The sequence below is a fragment of the Macadamia integrifolia genome, unplaced genomic scaffold, assembly GCF_013358625.1.
Source record: "Macadamia integrifolia cultivar HAES 741 unplaced genomic scaffold, SCU_Mint_v3 scaffold2608, whole genome shotgun sequence".
Classification (NCBI taxonomy): domain Eukaryota; kingdom Viridiplantae; phylum Streptophyta; class Magnoliopsida; order Proteales; family Proteaceae; genus Macadamia; species Macadamia integrifolia.
Window position 1 is genome coordinate 49,144 of NW_024868830.1, and position 7,969 is coordinate 57,112.

The following is a 7,969-nucleotide window of genomic DNA, read 5'->3' on the forward strand; positions in this document are numbered from 1 at the left end:
AGATACCTCTATGTGACCTTCCAATGGTCTCATGGTCTGTGTTACGGTGCAATGGCTGCTCAAACCGGTAGCTTTCTCATTCCAAATTCAATCATAAAAGGAGCTCACTCAAATGGTGGGAAGGGTGGTAGGGATGGTAGGGTCAAAGTCTTATATCTATTGCCTGAACTCTATTGCTTACAACTATATGTTTCTATGCATTGTAATAGTTATGAAGAAATGTATAAAGACAAGAGGAGATACTCTATACAAGATAAGTTGACTATACAAGATAATGTTGACTATACAAGGAAGACTGACTCAATACAAGATAATCGTTTACAGCTAAGAATTCCCACTATACCACAACTTGGCTGAATGTGGCACATAGGCCACATCAGTTTACAAAAATAGCTTGAGTAATGACCGACTCCGATTCAACCTGGTTAATATTGTTAATGCTCAGTTCAACACGAAGCAAATTACCAGATCGGTTGAGGTTGAATTACCATGAATAACATAAGATAGATATAAGCTACATATCATACCTCTAATTTCCATGTATTAATAAATTTCTTCTTGTTTCATTAGAAAAATATAAGCTTATATAAATATATATATATATATATACGGAAATGAGAGATCTATTACTTTCAAATCTAGGGATGCCAAAAACCTAGCTCGAAACGACTAATCTGACCCAAATTGATCGAATCGATCGGAGTTTATTGGATCATGTCTTCAGTTGGGATCTTTTGTAAGGCTGAAACCAAATTGGATCATATCAAAATCAAAATGAACTTAAAAAAAAATCTGATAGAAGTCAATATAACCCGACAAGAAACCGGTATCAACATGAAATTCATATAAGACACTTTTTTTTCATACTTTTGAATATATTTACATGGTAAACAGAATTCAAACCGATAAGAGAAACTGAAACCGGTGGACCTTTATTGGTTCATATTTTGGTTTCACTCATTCTCACACTGAAAACCAATGAAACCAAACCAAAACCCGTCCAAACCAATCGATTGCACCCGTACTCAAATCTTTGATACAAGATCCTCTCCAGTACACTAGCTCCTCATCTAGTGTGCATCGGATTGCTAGGAGGCACTTGGGATGCTTGATCAGGTGCTGCCAGCTGATTGTGGAAATGAAATCTCTGTAGATAGATGGAAACACCTGCGCAGCATCCAATTGCCTCCCAGCCATTCAATGCGCACTGGAGATTGAGGATCTCATCCCACTTAGAAAAATAAGATTAATTGCTACTCTCTTAAACCTAATTAAGGCACCCACAAATATGGGTCCTAAATTACTACCAAATATACGTCTACATTCTAAGTAAGCACCCGGCCACGTATCCTTAGTGCCTCCTAGCCATCTATGCACTCTGGATCTCATCCCGTTAAGAAAAATAAGAGTAAATGCTCTCTTTAATCCCTTTTTTTTTTTTTCAATTCTCTTTAAACCTAATTAAGACACTCAAATATGGGTCTTAATTTAATTATTGTCAAATATACATATCTACATCCTAAGTAAGCACCCAACCATGTATCCCAAGTACCTCCCACCCATCCAATGCACTTGGATCTCGTCCCATTTAGAAAAATAATGGTAACTGCTCTATTTAATTTAATCATGGACTTATCTCCAATAGGACTGTGAAGGTTTGCCAGATGTCCAATTTCAACTTCAGCTCTTCCAACAAAAGCAGCTGTGGTTAGGTAAGTGCTGTTCTGATGGAGGAGATCAATTCCCATAAACCCAAACTTAGGAACCCAATTAACTCCCACCGTTAAGGTGGTTAATTATCAATTAGACATTACTATAGAACTATGTATTTCTATGTATTGTATGCATTATAAAGAAGTTTACCGAAAAAAAAATATATATTCGTTATGAAGAAATATATAAATACAAAAGGAGATTCTATACAAGGTAAGCCAACCATGAGAAACCTATACACAAGGTAAGGATGACTAAGAAAGGTGATTCAAAACAGGATAATCATCTACAGCTATCTTGTCTACAGCTGGCAATTCCCATTATACCACAACTTAGCCTATCGTAGCACAGGAAATTGAGATCTGATACCCTCAAATCTAGTGGCGTCAACACCTAGCTCGAACCAATTAAATTGAGCTGAATTGATCGAATCGATATGAGCTATGTTGGATCATGTTTTGGGTTAGGATTTTGTGAGACTGATATCAATCAGACCATCTTGAAATGAAACTGAACTTAAAAAAATTAGACCAAAATCAATATAACTCGAAAGAACCTGAAATTCATAAAAGACATTTTTTTCATACTTTTGAATATATTTACATGTAAACACAAACCAAGCTAGTAAGAGAAACTAAAACAAGACTGAAACAGGTGCATCTTTATTGATTTATGTTTTGGTGTCACTCATTCTCAAACTGAAAAATCGATGAAATCGAACCAAAATCGGTCCAAACCAACCAATTGACACCCCTATTCAAATCTTTGGAATGGGATCCTCTTTAGTGCATCAGCTCCTCGTCCAGTGTACATCAAACATCTAGAAGGCACCTGGGATGCGTGCTTCATTTCTACAGCTGGCTGGCACACCCATCCCAAGTGCCTCCCAGTTATCAAGTGCACGCCGAAGATCGAGGATCTCATCCCATTTAGGAAAATAAGAATAATTGTTTTCTTTTAACCAAATATGGGTCTTTAATTACCACCAAATATATATCTATATTTTAAGTATGCAGATCATCTTAGGAGTTCCAAAAGTAATTTGTATTTCTCTATAAATACCACTCACTATAAGGGGGAGGAAACCAAAAAGCACTGAACATCAGAGTGAGGATTAGCTTACAACTATTAGAGATTTAGTAAGTAATGGCTAAGGTTTCTTATACCTCCTTCCTCATTCTTGCTATCGTTGTCTTCTCAGGTTTGTTTTAAGTATTCTCACTTCCAATTCCTAGCTCTTCGTGGTTTGCAATGAATGATAGCTTAACTTCATTACTTTCTATTGATATCATGAGTTGTTTGCAGTTGCATCATCAATGGTGACGAAAGCAGACACGCAAGAGAAGCGATGCGCGGTAACATTGCATCCCTCTGGCTGCACCATCCCATCTTGTCGTGCTGAGTGCTCCCAAAAATACAATGGCGATGGAGTTTGTATAGCAAAAGGTTCTCAGCCCACATATGAATGTGTTTGTTACTACCCGTGCTAGAATCCTGCTCTTTCCCTAGACGTATGATGGTAGTCTGAACACCATATTACCAATAAAAGGCATGCATGTCAATAAATAAGATATTATTGGGCTCTTTGCTTCCTCATCCCTCCTATCTCATGTTTCAGTTTTCAGTTTTCACTTAAAATTCTGTGATCCGGTAAAGCTATAATTTCCTTCTTAATTAATTGGTAGAATCACTGAATCCCAAAACTTTATTTGCTTGAGTTTGGGCTTTGTTCTTTGGTTCTATGACAACTGGTGTACAGGTGAACCAGGACCAATATAGGAAAATAAAACCCATCAAGCAACCTAGCCCATAAATCAGTGACCTGATTGATGGATTTCAAATGTTATGTATGATCTGGACCATTAAATTAATTGAGTACTCTTTGAATCATCACCTCAATTTTCATGAGCTTGGATCAGGTTCATGTACGGAATTGTTCTTGACATTTAGAATCCATTAATTGCGGAGACTCAATGTACTCCAAATGCCAAGACCAAGAGCATGCGAGAACAATCTTGTTCATAAACTTGATCTAGCCTCAATTTTCATGGCCTTTCTCTAGGGGTTGTCAACCAGTCAGGTTTGGTCGGGGCTAACCAAGCTTGACCAATTTCCCCTTTGCACCGTGACTATTTGTTTAACTAATCGGGCTTATGTTAGGCATGCATGCTCCTGTTTATTATCGGTTTGTTGGTTACTGGTCTTTAATCGGGCTAAACGGGCCTTCGACAAGCTGTTGCACCATTTAACTATAAACAGGCTATGCCAAAAATTGGTCTCTAAAATATGGCTACTGGGGAATACTAATAAATGTGCCTTAGGCAGAAAGGCCAAAAGAAAAGGGAAGGGTTAGGGTTTTTTGGGGTATTGGGTAGACTGTAAACGCCTCTCTTTACTCTTAATGGCTGAGGATAGAATAGGAATTTCAAATAACTTAAAGAGTCATGCTAAAAGGTTGGGCTTAGGTGCGCTCATAATCATCAGGCAGGCAATCAACAGGTAAGGCCCTTGCACTAGGAACGGCCCTTTTGAATATTATAGATTGTTAGGGCTTGAACCCAGCCCGTTTATTAAATGGATCGAATCGGTTTTGAACTTGACCAGTCGGGTTTGGTATGGGTCTTCGGTGTGTGCCCAGAATTGACACCTATACCTATCTTAATCATTAGAGATTTTTTTTTCTTTTTTATTTTACCTATTTTCTAGTCTTTTTTATTTTTTTAATATATTCTTTATTAACTTATAGCAAAAAAAATCAGAAGAGTTGAAATGAAAAATCCTACCATGTGATTGTCACCACGTGATCCTAGGTCAAGAATCCCACATCTCACCCTCCCCTCTTGAACAGCTTTGAATGCTAAAGAAATCATTCACCATGGGTGCAGGGAAATCGGTCCTTTCGCATTATTAAGTGGCATCTTTGTAATTTTATAAAACTTTTAAGTTCAGCTTAAACGGTAAAAAATAGGAACTTATTTAAAATGGAGTTTAAACGTGATTTTGGTAACAGTGTTTTGAACCAAGATTAATAGAATGAGAGTGCCCATTTTAATACCCTAGCACTATCAACATTGGCACAGCAACCTCTTAGGGAGGGAGAGAGAGAGAGAGAGAGAGAGAGATCCCGTTCCTTTTGTCTGCAACTGAAAACCAAAGCTTGCAGCGGCTGATAAACGGTAGCGGCGGTGACAGCAAGGGCTAGTTCAACGACGGAAGCGGCAAGTGCAGTGGCGACGACGACGATCTCCACTCGCTGTACCACAACCGTGAAGGAAGGGAAATCAACCAGATCAGAACTTCAGACAGCGGTGGAAGTTCTTTCGAGGCACGGATCCTTGTCCAACTACTCTGTGTACAATGGTCAAGATCATCTTCATGTCGGCGGTGGAAGTTCTCACGGCATAGCAGAGCAGATCCGAACTTCAGACAGCAGAGCAGAGCAGATCAGATCCGAACTTCAGACAGCAGAGCAGAGCAGATCCGGTTCTCACGGCAGAGCAGAGCAGATCCGACAGATCAAAACGACAGCAGAGCAGAGAAGGAAGGAGATCAGATCCGAAGTTTTTCACGGCGTGTGAAGTACCAAAGAGCAGGTCTGAAGTTCTCACGGCGTCCGACGAGCAGGTCCGAGCAGATCCGAGCAGATCCGAAGTTTTTCACGGCGTGTGAAGTACCAAAGAGCAGGTCTGAAGTTCTCACGGCGTCCGACGAGCAGGTCCGGCGTCCGACGAGCAGATAAAATTTTTGGGATCTTTGGTGCGTTTTGAGAGATGACGACGAAGGAGAGTGTAGCTCTGAGGCGGAGGGAATTCTGGGATCCCATGGGGATCGGCCACCGGATAGAGGTAAACAAAAAAAAATCACTGATTTTTGGTCGGCTGTACATAGGCTTCATTCCCTCCAGGATCCTGGGGAGGCCCCTAGCGTACAGCATGAGACTGAAACAGGTTCTACCAGAAACATAGCGAAGGGGACTGAGAAGCAGTTTCAGGTGGAGGCTACCATCGACGCTTTACTTGTATTCAGGGATGGCGGGATTGTCCAGAGGGAGAAATCCTATGCTACGGTGACGAAGAGATCCCTTCCGAACATCGAGAACCTTCCAGATCCGATTCATGCAGGGCCCCTCACTAAGGTAGTTATCCCTCAGGAAGCATATGAGGAGAAGCTGCAAAGTTTCGACTTTGCGCTAATCGGGAGAGTCAATTTTCGTTATATTTCAATGAATGATGTGCGAAGTGCTGCCAAGGAGGCCTGGAATCTGAAAGGTAGAGTAACTCTTGCTCCCTTAGGGAAAGGCTTCATTCTTCTCCGATTTGAAATCGAAGGGGACATGTCTTCGATGTGGAAACGAGGTCCAGTTAAGGTGAAGGGACAAGTCATTCGATTTCAGCGTTGGCGCCCAGAATTTAGTATTCATGATGACCATACCCAAACTAAATTAGTTTGGATTCGATATCCTGAATTGCCTATGGAATATTGGCATGAGCGAATTTTATTATCAATGGCAAAGGCCTCTGGCCGCCCTGTGGAGATAGACCGTCGGACGAGGAACGCTACTATGGGTAGCTATGCACGTATCCTCGTAGAGGTGGAACTTGGGGGTTCTCGTGTGGAGGAGATCCAGGTGGAGAGAAAGCAACCGAGAACGAACACTTTATTCTGGTTTAAACAGAGAATCTTGTATGAAGACGAGATTGACAGATGCTCGTTTTGTAAAAAACTGGGTCACTCTATCAACCAATGCAGGGAGAAGAAAGATAAGGAGAGATCCGATGAAGGCTTAAGGGGAGATGCTGCTGTGAATTTGGACCAAGGAGGTGGTGGCCGGACAGAGGATGGGCAGATCTCACCGGCGGCAAATCCTGATGCTTCTTGTGACATGGAAAGGGATAATTTGGAAGGATATATTCAGCCTCTTTTGATTAAGGAAAATACCATAAATAATGGAGATCTTCCAATGGGAGATTCCACTACAATTTTGGACGGTAGTATGGATAGGAATCAAGGTGATTTGGAGATATTCCTCCCAATATCTCACGTTCCTACTACAAATGCCCATGATCCGTTTATGGTGGATAATCCACTTGGTGAAGGTGGATATGGATATGGATCAGACCCAGCTGAATCTGATTTCTCTTCCTCTGAGAAGGAAACGCAGGCTTCTGGGGAAGAAAATATGACTTCTCAAGCTGAATCTGATTTCTCTTCGCTATGTTTCTGGTAGAACCTGTTTCAGTCTCATGCTGTACGCTAGGGGCCTCCCCAGGATCCTGGAGGGAATGAAGCCTATGTACAGCCGACCAAAAATCAGTGATTTTTTTTTGTTTACCTCTATCCAGTGGCCGATCCCCATGGGATCCCAGAATTCCCTCCGCCTCAGAGCTACACTCTCCTTCGTCGTTCATCTCTCAAAACGCACCAAAGATCCCAAAAATTTTATCTGCTCGTCGGACGCCGGACCTGCTCGTCGGACGCCGGACCTGCTCGTCGGACGCCGTGAGAACTTCAGACCTGCTCTTTGGTACTTCACACGCCGTGAAAAACTTCGGATCTGATCTCCCTCCTTCTCTGCTCTGCTCTCGTTTTGATCTGTCGGATCTGCTCTGCTCTGCCGTGAGAACCGGATCTGCTCTGCTCTGCTCTGCTGTCTGAAGTTTGGATCTGATCTGCTCTGCTCTGCTGTCTGAAGTTCGGATCTGCTCTGCTATGCCGTGAGAACTTCCACCGCCGACATGAAGATGATCTTGACCATTGTACACAGAGTAGTTGGACAAGGATCCGTGCCTCGAAAGAACTTCCACCGCTGTCTGAAGTTCTGATCTGGTTGATTTCCCTTCCTTCACGGTTGTGGTACAGCGAGTGGAGATCGTCGTCGTCGCCACTGCACTTGCCGCTTCCGTCGTTGAACTAGCCCTTGCTGTCACTGCCGCTACCGTTTATCAGCCGCTGCAAGCTTTGGTTTTCAGTTGCAGACAAAAGGAACGGGATCTCTCTCTCTCTCTCTCTCTCTCCCTCCCTCCCTAAGAGGTTGCTGGGCAAGTTGATAACCTCTAACCCCCTTAACCTAGCACTAGTCAACATTGGCACAGCAACCCATTTTAATACCCTAGCACTAGTCAACACTGTACACTAACCTGGTTTTGCAAAACCATAAAAATAGAAGAAGACAGACTATGCCGTCACATGAAAATCGTATATATAGAAAATCTAATATATCCATTTCCCCTTTTTCATTTTTTCTTTTCTTTTTTTT

General features: G+C 41.9%; 1 long non-coding RNA gene across 1 annotated transcript; it reads left to right on the forward strand.

Annotated features, from left to right (window-relative positions):
* The first annotated feature begins 2,752 nt into the window (after positions 1-2,752).
* On the forward strand, positions 2,753-3,309 carry LOC122066837. Its single transcript, XR_006136488.1, has 2 exons — positions 2,753-2,914; positions 3,019-3,309. It is a non-coding gene; the product is annotated as an uncharacterized LOC122066837 (long non-coding RNA).
* Positions 3,310-7,969: the final 4,660 nt, after the last annotated feature.